At 48.3% G+C, this 10,144-nt stretch overlaps 1 pseudogene; it reads right to left on the reverse strand.

The window, feature by feature from the left end:
* Positions 1–821: 821 nt before the first annotated feature.
* LOC102854482 lies at positions 822–5,202 on the reverse strand (annotated as a pseudogene).
* Positions 5,203–10,144: the final 4,942 nt, after the last annotated feature.

The raw sequence follows: 10,144 nt of genomic DNA on the forward strand, positions 1-10,144 counted from the left end.
TTTGATGGAGAAGGAAACTGAGTCTGAGAGGTTGTTTGTGTGGGGCGGGGTGACTAGGAAATGACTAAAGCCGAATTTAGCCTAAGCATTTGCTCCTTCAAATCACTGCCAGCCTACTGCTCTCATTTCCCTTTACCTGCCATGTTCTCCCTGGTTAAAAGTCTTCTGAGATTTCTCTCCAATATATCTTAGCAATTCTGCTCAAAATGTACACTCAGAATAAAATCTGAAATTTTTACAATCATTAACAAGATCTTCCATGATCCACCTTTCTCTCCTCCTTCCCACCCGACTCAACTCTTACCTGTCTGACCTCAACTGCCCTTTCACCCCAGCCACCTGCTGGGCTGGCCTGGGGCCTCTACTTCCTATTCTTTTTTTTTCCCCCACAGTTTAAGGAATTTTTATTAAAGTAAGAATTTTATAATCTGAATTACGTTTCCTTGCTCAGTTATCAATTCTGTTACCTATAACAGAAGTGACATTCTGAGCTATTCCACAGTAAACAATTATAAAACTAAAGAAAGGAATGCTTTAAATTTTTGTACTTTGCTGAAAATTTTTTTCCTAGGGTCTATAAAACATTGATTTGTTTTTATATTTTACTATTTTATCCTCTTTTTTTTTTTTTTAATGAATAAGTACTCGAGGACTAGCATGTGCTAGCCCCGCATTTGCTTGGTTCATAAGGTTCAAAGTTTCCTTTTTTTTTTAAAATTTTATATTTTGCAATGTTTTTCTTCCACAATATTTAAGTTTTTCGATGTTTAGTTCTTTTTCTTCGGTGAAGCACGAGTTTTCTTTCATTCTCCCTGATCTTTTTAAACAGTTGGAGCACCAGTGGCGCTGTTACCTGCTTTCTGGGCAGCCTCCTTAGCTTGGTGGGCTTGTAGTACAGCTACAACTTCATCCACCTTTAGAACTAAGAGACTCTGGAGACTGCAGCATATGAAGACGTTCTGAATTATCAATCTCCAGTAACATGCCAGTGATTTAACCAGCCAATGTAGGGTGCATGGCTTGAAGAAGAGGAAACAGCCTTTCACCCATCATTTGCGTTTGCTCTTGAGGAGGAGCAGAAGCCAACATGGAAGCAGTCAAAGGCTCTTGACCTGGGACATGAACAGCAGGCTGCTGCACGGTGACTTGTGCTTTTAGATGTTCCTGAGGATTGCGAACTCCCACAGCGTATTTATACTGCGCCACGGTGCAGACAGCAGGAGTAGATGCAGCAGCCACAGAAGCAGGATGGGGCCCCATGGTCTGTGTTGATGTGTTAGCAACACGTTGTATTGACATGACTCGCGGAACTTGTGAAGAAGCTGGTCTCATGGTACTAAATGGTGGTCTAGGAGCAGCTGGGCTGATAGCACCGGGCATATTTTAGAATGGAGGTCTGGCACCCTGAGCAGTCCAGCGAGGACTTGGTCTTAATTGAGCAGTTTGGCTAGGAGGGTAATACGCAGCACGGTTCTGAGTCTGTGGAATAGTTGCCATGAAGTAACCTGAAGGAGGTGCTGGCTGGTAGCGGTTGATTATGGGGTTGGGCACAGCTCAGACACTCGCCATTCACTGCATATACTGGTTAGTGAGGGAAGCGTTGAGCTAAAGCTACATACAATGGTTTCGTGGCCACAATTCTACCATTCCTTTCTGCAATTGCTTTAGTGGCTTCTTCAGGGGAGGAGAAACACACAAAACCAAATCCTTTGCTGCAACCACCCTCCATCATAACCTTTACGCAAGTGATTGTACCAAATGGAGAAAACTCTTTGCGGAGACGTTCGTCATCAATGCCATCATCAAGATTTTTCACATATCAGTTAACACCTTGGTGTCTGGTGATCCTAGCTTGCTTCATCTGCTCAAATTTGCACTTAGTTTTCGTCTGTCATTCCACTTTTTTCTGAGCTCGACCAACATAAATTTGTTTTCCATTGAGCCCCTTTCCATTCATCTCATCAACAGCTTTCTGTGCATTTTCAAGCTTACAAATCCAAAGCCTTTGGACTTCCCACTTTCATCGGTCATTACTTTATTTAAGGCAGGTCCAAACTTGCCAAAGAGGTCCTTAAGGCTCTTATTATCATCCATGTCTTCTCCAAAATTCTTGATGTTACATTGATAAACTCTTTAGCCCTAGCCCCAAGTTCTGCTTCTCTTCTTAAAATGTCCAACAAATACTTTACGATCCTTCAGAAGCATCCCATTTTTCAATAGCTCTTTCAGCTGCTTCCTATGTCTCAAGATGCACAAATCCATAGCCCTTGGAACCATTTTCATCACAAACCACCTTACACGAGAGGATATTACTAAACGCTGAAAATGTATCGTACAGTGCCTTATTATCAATGGACTTGTCCAAATTTTTAATGAATTTGTTGCCCACTCCACTTCTGCGAAGCGATAGCTCACGCTGAGACCACATGGTGTGTACTGGCTCACCCTTGATAACATCAATATTCATGGTGGCCAAAGCACGCTCGATTCCCCGGCTGCTGGAAGTGCGCACACGCGTAGTCCAAGGAGCGGCGGGTGATCACGTCCCTGCAGACCGGGGTAGAGAGGATGGGCCCGGGCGGGCTGAACTTCTCGTGGCGCATCGCCTCTGTCAGGTCGGGGTGTAGGTCTCCCTCGTAGAGCGAGGAGGCCTCGGTCTCTTGGGTCCTCCTTGGAGCTGCTGCGGGGCCAGGGCCGGCAAGTCGGTCTCAGCTCTTTCACCCGCTTATTTATAAAAGGAAAAAAAAGTCTCCGGCGGGGGAGACGCGGATTTTTTGTAATGTTTTTTTAATCTTTAAAAGGCTTTTAAATTTTATTTATTTATTTTTTTAATAATAAATGTGTGTTCCGCGCCCTGAGCATACACTCCTCACTCTCCGCACCAACTGCAGGGGATATTCTTAATCAAGCTCATTCAAGTGGCTCTTTTCATTTGTTTCTGCTGAAGGACACCCAGACCACCCTTTCGGAGACAGTTCCACTCGTGTTGTTTCCTATTATTTTGCCACTCCTCGACACTGTTCAGGGACTACCGGGGGCCTTGTCTGGAGGGAGTCGGGCTACTGACCCAAAGGTGGCACCTCTCCAGTGGTTTGAACCCACTAGGGGTAGAGGAGAAATATTGTGATTACAGCCGCAGAAAGCCAACCAAGGCTCAGCCAAGAGTCAGCTCTCAGTCAAGGCAAGTTTGCGTTTCTAACAGAGTGGCCCCTGCTTCCCTTTGGCAATTACCACTATGTTTCAGTGTAGTAGGCACCAGTCACGTACAGAAGCCCTGGTGGCATAATGTGTTAAGTGTCAGGCTGCCAACCAAAGGGCGGTCAGTTCAAATCCACCATCCACTCCATGGGAGAAAGGCTATCTCCTCCCATAAAGGTTTACAGCCTGAGCAGCCTGGTGGACGCCCACTATGAGTTGATTTCGACTGGCCTGGAACCACATGCAGCTGCGTGATTAAGTGTAAAATCACTTCCTCATTCACACCAGTCAAGTTCACTAGCACAAGTGCCTCAGGGCTGCTGTGCTGAACAGCACGGAACGTTTCCATCACCTCACAAAGTTCAGCTGGACGGTACTGCTTGTCTAGAACATTCTGTTAAAATGCCAAGGAAACCTATGTCAGGTGACAACTTAAAAGGTTGTCCTTTCCCGTAGGTCCCAGGGCACCCACAACGTCTTGGATGACTCCCCCTCCACGACCCCATATATCAGGGCAGAATCCTCCTCCAGGCTTCAGTGGTGGTGATCTTTTGGAAGCAGATAGCCGGTCACGCACTGCTGTGGCATCTTCCATGCGCTGTTTTGCCTTAAGAGTCAAACTAGAACCGTCTGTGCCTGAAAGGATCCAGGGATCCTTTCTGAACCAGAGTCCACACTTTTCTAAAATTCCCGTGCCCTCTGGCAAAGTAGAACATTTAGGTGACTACCTTCCCGTTGTAGATTTGATCCTCTCTCAAAAAACTCATAACTGATCCTCCAGCAGGTTTTCAAAGGTTGCAAATGGCTTGAAAGAGGCTGCTCATCTTTCTCCAAGGAGCTGCTGGTGGATTCGAACCGTGAGAGAGGCTCTGCCTTTGGGTCAGCTGCGCAGCTCCATAGGGAGTTTGTCTGTTACATGCCAAGAATCCATAGCTGACCTTCCGGACTGTGAAGGGTCGGAGCTCAGCTTCCAAACAAGCCCTTTGGGAATGTGGAGGTCACCACTCCTCCCTAATGCTGTCCTTTTGTCCCCCAGCTTCCTCAGCCTCTTTCCACAACCTTCAGCCCCAGCCCAATCTTAATCTCAGATCTATCCCCTCCAGCCTACACAGCCCTTTATCATAGAGCAAGTCAGCATGTCCTAAATCAACGGCCTCCATCTGTTTTCCTCTCTGGCCTGTAAAGTCCTTTCATGCAAGAACCTCATGATGCCCTGTGCACCCCCAAGGAAGCTCCTACATGGCCTTGGTGACTACAGCCAGACTGGTTAGTTGTTTGTTCTCGTCACTTTACAGATGAGGTAATAGAGCTCAGTAATGATGGGGCTTGCCCAAGATCTCCTGAGAGGCAGGGACAGGACTCCATCACAAGCCGGCTTGGCTCTAACGTGAAAGATGTGAAAATCCTCCATCGTGGCCTTCCCCCCTACCCTTCCCCTCTTTGGGGCGCTCTGGTGAGGTGGTCCGGGGGGGAGTGGTGCTGCTAAGGCTTCATGTGTCCAGTGAGTGGGAGAAAGATAGATCGTCTCTTCCTGTGTGCTTTCCAGCCTCCAAAACCCAGCTAGAGGGCCAGCTAGGAATTGATTTCAAGTCGTGTGTGTCAGTTATGAGGAAACAACCTGCATAATAAATGAGATTCCAGGGTATGTGAATGAGAGCCCCAGCCTGTAGTCCACAAGCAGTGCTTCTGCCTAAAGGTGACGCCTCTGGTGGGTCGAATCCACCCGCTGCTCCTCAAGAGAAAGACACGTTAATCTCCCTCATGATTTATAGCCTCCGAAAACTGGCTGGAGGGTCAGCTATGAGCAGGTTCTAACGTGGATGGCAATGAAATGAGAGAAATGCACAAGGGCCAAACCCACTCACAACCGTTGCCATGGTCGCTGTGACTCACAGCAGCCCTGTGACAGGAGAACCCTGAGCAGGGTTGTCAGGACTAATCTTTACCCAAGCAGACCGCTTCATCTTTTTCCAGTGAGGCGCTGTGGGTGGGAACCACCGACATGCTGGTGAGCTGCCAAGTGCATAGCCGGGGGCCCCTCATGTAAATGCAAAAACTTGCGCTCCCAGGGACCCTCCAGAGAGTCTCTGAGGAGGCTGCCTGTCTGTCTGGCAGTGCAATTCACTACCGAGTAACCACCAGAAGCCCTTCTAAAAGCTCGAGTCTCCCTTGCTGCTCTGTTCCGGTAGATATCTTCGCACGCACTGTGTGGCTCTTGCTTGCCTCAGCACATGGGTCGGGGCATGTGCACCGCCTCTTTAGTGACCCACTCTCTCCTTTAGTTTAACGGCGTCCCACATCGTGGGGGCCCGGGGATGGATGTGGAAGCTGCTCCCGACTTAACTTTACAAGCAATGCTGCATGAATGCCCCTGTACACACACCCATGCTGTGTGGTTCTGTGTGGTGCTGTGTGGTGTTGTAGTTGTGTGCTGTCGAGTTGGAACCATCCCATAGCTGACCCTCCAGTGGGTTTTCAGAAGCAGTAAATCACATGGAAGGAGATTGCCCATCCTTCTCTCATGGAGCAGCTGGTGGATTCGAACCTCAACACAGACCCTTAGGGAAAGAATTTGTATCAGATGATACGGTATTTCTATCAGAACTATTCCTTTCCTGGAAGTGGTTTTGCTGGGTCATAGGGCAGTTGATGTATTTCTGAGGAGGGTGAAGTGTGTTTAAAAGTTTGAAGCCTCCCATCAAATAACTCTCCAGAACGTTGCACCGCATTACCTCCCCATCCTGTGACCGAGTGGCCTGTCTGTACCTGCTCATCCCTGCTGTCTGTCTGAGTTCCAGGGGTTCACAGAAGAGCTCTGCCCCTTATCGCCCTGTTCTAGATTTAAGTCCTCTCCTAATTCCCCTCTACTTGGCTCATGCTGAAGACCAGGCTGGTACGTGAGGCACCTGGACCATCCTGGGTCGGCCCTGTTAGGCTCTGGACGCTGCGGCTTGACAGGCATGGAGGTGGGAAGACTGCCTGCTGAGTCCATGGTGGGAGGCCCTCAACCGTGTGACCGTTTTTAGGGGAAGTAGTCATGATCCTGAGATAACACTGGTGCCAGATGAGGGTGTGTGGGTGTGTATATGAGCATGTGAGGCTGTGCAGGCATGAGCTGGGGGCATGAGTTCTGTGCATGTGGATATGTGACTTTGCGAGATTTTCTGTGCAGAAATGGGAGATTGTGTGTGTAAGGTTATGTATGTGTGAGAGCCTACGTGAATGTGTCTGTGAACAGATGTGCTTGTGTATGTGTCTGTATGTGAGATTGTGTATGAGTGTGTGTGTGTGTGTGTGTGTGTGTTGTATGAGATTGTGTGTGTACATGTGTGAGTATATGAGATTGTATATGAATGTGTGTGTGTGTGTGTGTGTGTGGTGTGTGAATGAATTCGTCTAAATTTTTTTTATATAGGTGTGAATGTATGAGATTGTGTGTGTATTTCTATGTATGGTTATGAGTGTGTGTGAGTATATGAGACTAAGTATGAAATGTGTCTGTATATTGTATATGAATGTGAGAGAGAGAGAGAGAGAGTGTGTGTGTGTGTGTGTGTGTGTGTGTGTGTGTGTGTGTTTTAGGGGTGGCTGTGTCTGTCATTATGTAATAGAAGCACTGCCTGGGGCCCACAAGCCACAGCGGTGTAACCGCCGGACGGGCTCAGCCACCAGAAGGGAAAGGAGGAAAAATGTAAACATGCCCTGTGCCTCCCCTGTTCCTCCCCAAGCTGACTCCATTCTAGCTCCATCACCCCCAGGCTGGCTGGTTAGGGCAGGGCCTCAGTGGCTGAGACCAGGAACAACAAGGGCCCTGTTTGAAGTGAGCATCCTCAGTTGTTGATCCATCAGGATGGAAGAAGAGCCCTGCAGGGTCGACGTTGGCTTCTGTAGTCTCCTGTGGGCCAGGCACCCGCAATGACTAAGGGAGGCTGCCTTCCTCACCCCTTTATGGAGCCGTCCTCTGTAACGCTGTCAGGAGCCCCCTGTGTCCTGGAGGCCCCTTCCTTGCATCACCCAGCTATGAAACAGAGTGGGCACTCAGCTCACCTGCCCATGTCCTATGGTCAACGTGTGCTGTTTGTCTCTCTCACACACACAAAGGCACCTCTCCGCTACCCGCCTCCCCTGAGCACCATCTGCCTCCAGCTCCCTGCCATCATCATGCTAAGGCCTGGTAGCCACCCTGTGTGCGCCAGGCCGGGCTCCTCCGTCCCTGCTCTGGGCGCTGAGCTATTTCTGCACACGCTACCTGAGACGCACAGTCATCTCCCATCCTCCGTGTGCTCATGTTAGTAATAATGGCCAACATCTATGACACACACTCTGTCAGGCTGGGACCACAGATCCTGGCATGGGGGCAGGCAGCCCTCACCCAGCCTCGTTGGCCCACCACTGTGTGAATGAGCACCGAGGAGAGAGGGGGTCTGTGCACTGTGCCCGGCTGCACAGTGATACCCTGCACATGTTTAAGGGTGCAGCCTGTGCTCTGGTGGGGAGTCCTGCCCCCACACTATGCAGGTTCTTAGAGGACAGGGGCCCTGTTTAGTTTGCCCCTGCCAGTCTTCCCACTGGACACCTATGAGACATGATAAGAGAGCTGGTGGCTTATTCAGTGGCTGTCATCTAGTCAGTGCCTAAACAAAACAAATCAAACAAAACAAAACAAAACCCAACTCTAATATAGAGTTGCTATGAGTCAGAATCAACTCCTGGCAAATAGGTCTGAGGTTTTGAGAGGGGGCTGGGTTAAAGTACTGGCTTTATATTACACAAGTCAGAACCTTGACGTATCACGTCACTGAAAGTGAATTTGTGCCTCTAAGAAGACTCAGATCAACCAAGACATGAGCACATGGAGGCAGAATATCAGCTTATTAATTCATAAGATGTGGGACCATGAGAAACACACGGACCTTTCAGATAGAAGCCAAACACTTTAACCACTGCATCAGCGCTTGCTGCAGAAGGTCAAGGACTGCACCTTCCAATATGGATTGAGGCTCAACATCAAGAAAACAAAGATTCTCACCACTGGGCCAGTTGGCAGCATCAGTATGGATGGTGAAGAGATTGAGATTGTTAAGTTTTAGTTTACTTGGCTTCACAGTCAACACTCTTGGTAACAGCAGCCGAGTTGCACTGGGGAAAGTCAGCTGTGAGGGACCTCTCAAGAGTACTGAAGAGCAATGACATCAGGCTGGAGACTAAGATGCACCTGATGCAGGCTATAGTCTTTGCAATTAAGTGCTATGCATCAGAGAGTTGGACAGTGACTAGGGATGACAGAAAGAGAATTGATGCCTTTGAGTGTGGTGCTGGAGAAGAGTGTTGAATATACCATGGACTGCTAGGAGAACAAGCAGGTTTGTCCCTGGAGAGGATGAAGCCAGAATGTTCCTTGGAGTCAAGGATTCTGAGCCTTCGTTTGACATACTTTGGGGATGTTGCAAAGAGGGACTGGTCCTTGGAGAGGGACATTATGTTTGGGAGAGTGGAGGGACGGCACAGGAGAGGAAGATCCTTGATGAGATGGATCGATTCTGTGAGTGGAGTGGTGGGAACGTGTATTTGAGATGGTGAGGTTGGCACAGGATAGAACAGCGTTTAGGGCTCTTGTACATAGGGTCGCTATGAGTCACAAGTGACTCGACGGCACATAACAACAACAACAACAACATCAGCATCACTAGATTCCTTGCACACAGCTTCCGCTGTTATTAATATCTTGTGTTAATGTGGTACATCTGATACAAATGATGGACCGACACTGGCACATCAACATTTAAGAAAGTTCTATAGCTGATGTAAGGAGCCCGCATGGGTTGTCCAAGCCACAGTCTCCTCAATTGCTGGCCGTGCCTCTGAAATGTGGACGATCACTGAGGTTAACAAGAATAGATGCCTCCGAGTGGTGGTTTCGAAGGGAGCTTGAACATCCCATGAACTACTGAGACTAGGTCTATCTTAAAGAACATGAAATCCGAGTGCTCCTTGGAGACAGTGATGGTAAAGCTTTGTCTCATATACTTTGGACATGAAGGGGCCAGTGCCTGGAGAAGGAAAGCATGCTTGGAAAAGTCAGCAAAAGGCAGACAGGCGCCCAACAAGATGGCGTGACACTGCGACTGTCTCAATGGGCACAAAATCTGTCAGAGATGGTGGGGACGGCAGAGTTCAGATCCCTTGTCCGTCGGGTTGCCCTGAGTCACAGTCAGCTACACAGCAGTAACAGCAACATAGGGGCAGAATAGATTAGATGTTAGATGCTACCGATAAGATTAGCGGTTTGAAACCCAGCTGCTCCACAGAAGAAAGATGATGCAATCTCCTTTCATGAATAGTCACAGCCTTCGAGCCAATGGACAGTTCTGATGAGTCAGGGCTGGGCTTTGTAGTTTATGTAAGGAGCCGTGACAGCACCATAGTTACACGCTCAGCTGCCCGCCGGAAGGTTAGCAGTTTGTACCTACTCAACCTTTCTACCAGAGAAAGGCCCGGCCATCAGCTCCTGTGAAGATGTGAAGGCCTCAGCTGGGACAGCCCATGGGACACGTCGATCTGTCACGTGCGTCCCATGGCAGCATAAGCTCAGTGGAACACAGCAGCACAGTTTGCATTAAAGCTCATTCTTCATGTTGGATGGCTCTGTGAGTTTTGACAAATACATAATGTCATGCCTCTACCAGTCCCAAATCATATTGCCCCTAATTTACAACAAAGCACTGCCTGGTTTGACATCATCCTCATACGCACTGCCGTATTTGAGATCGTGGTGAAGACTCCTAGTCCTCACTTCTAAAGAATATCTTGGCTGCACTTCTCCCCTCCCCCATTTCTTTTTTTTGGTGTGTGTCTCTGTTCAATATTTTTTAATTTATTATTAATTTCAGTAAAAATTTACAGAGATGTTGGATTTCCATTTATTCATTGTTGCCCTTTTCTCCCC

Source organism: Elephantulus edwardii, unplaced genomic scaffold, assembly GCF_000299155.1.
Source record: "Elephantulus edwardii isolate Elephantulus edwardi_28Jun2011 unplaced genomic scaffold, EleEdw1.0 scaffold00019, whole genome shotgun sequence".
In the NCBI taxonomy this organism is placed as follows: Eukaryota; Metazoa; Chordata; class Mammalia; order Macroscelidea; family Macroscelididae; genus Elephantulus; species Elephantulus edwardii.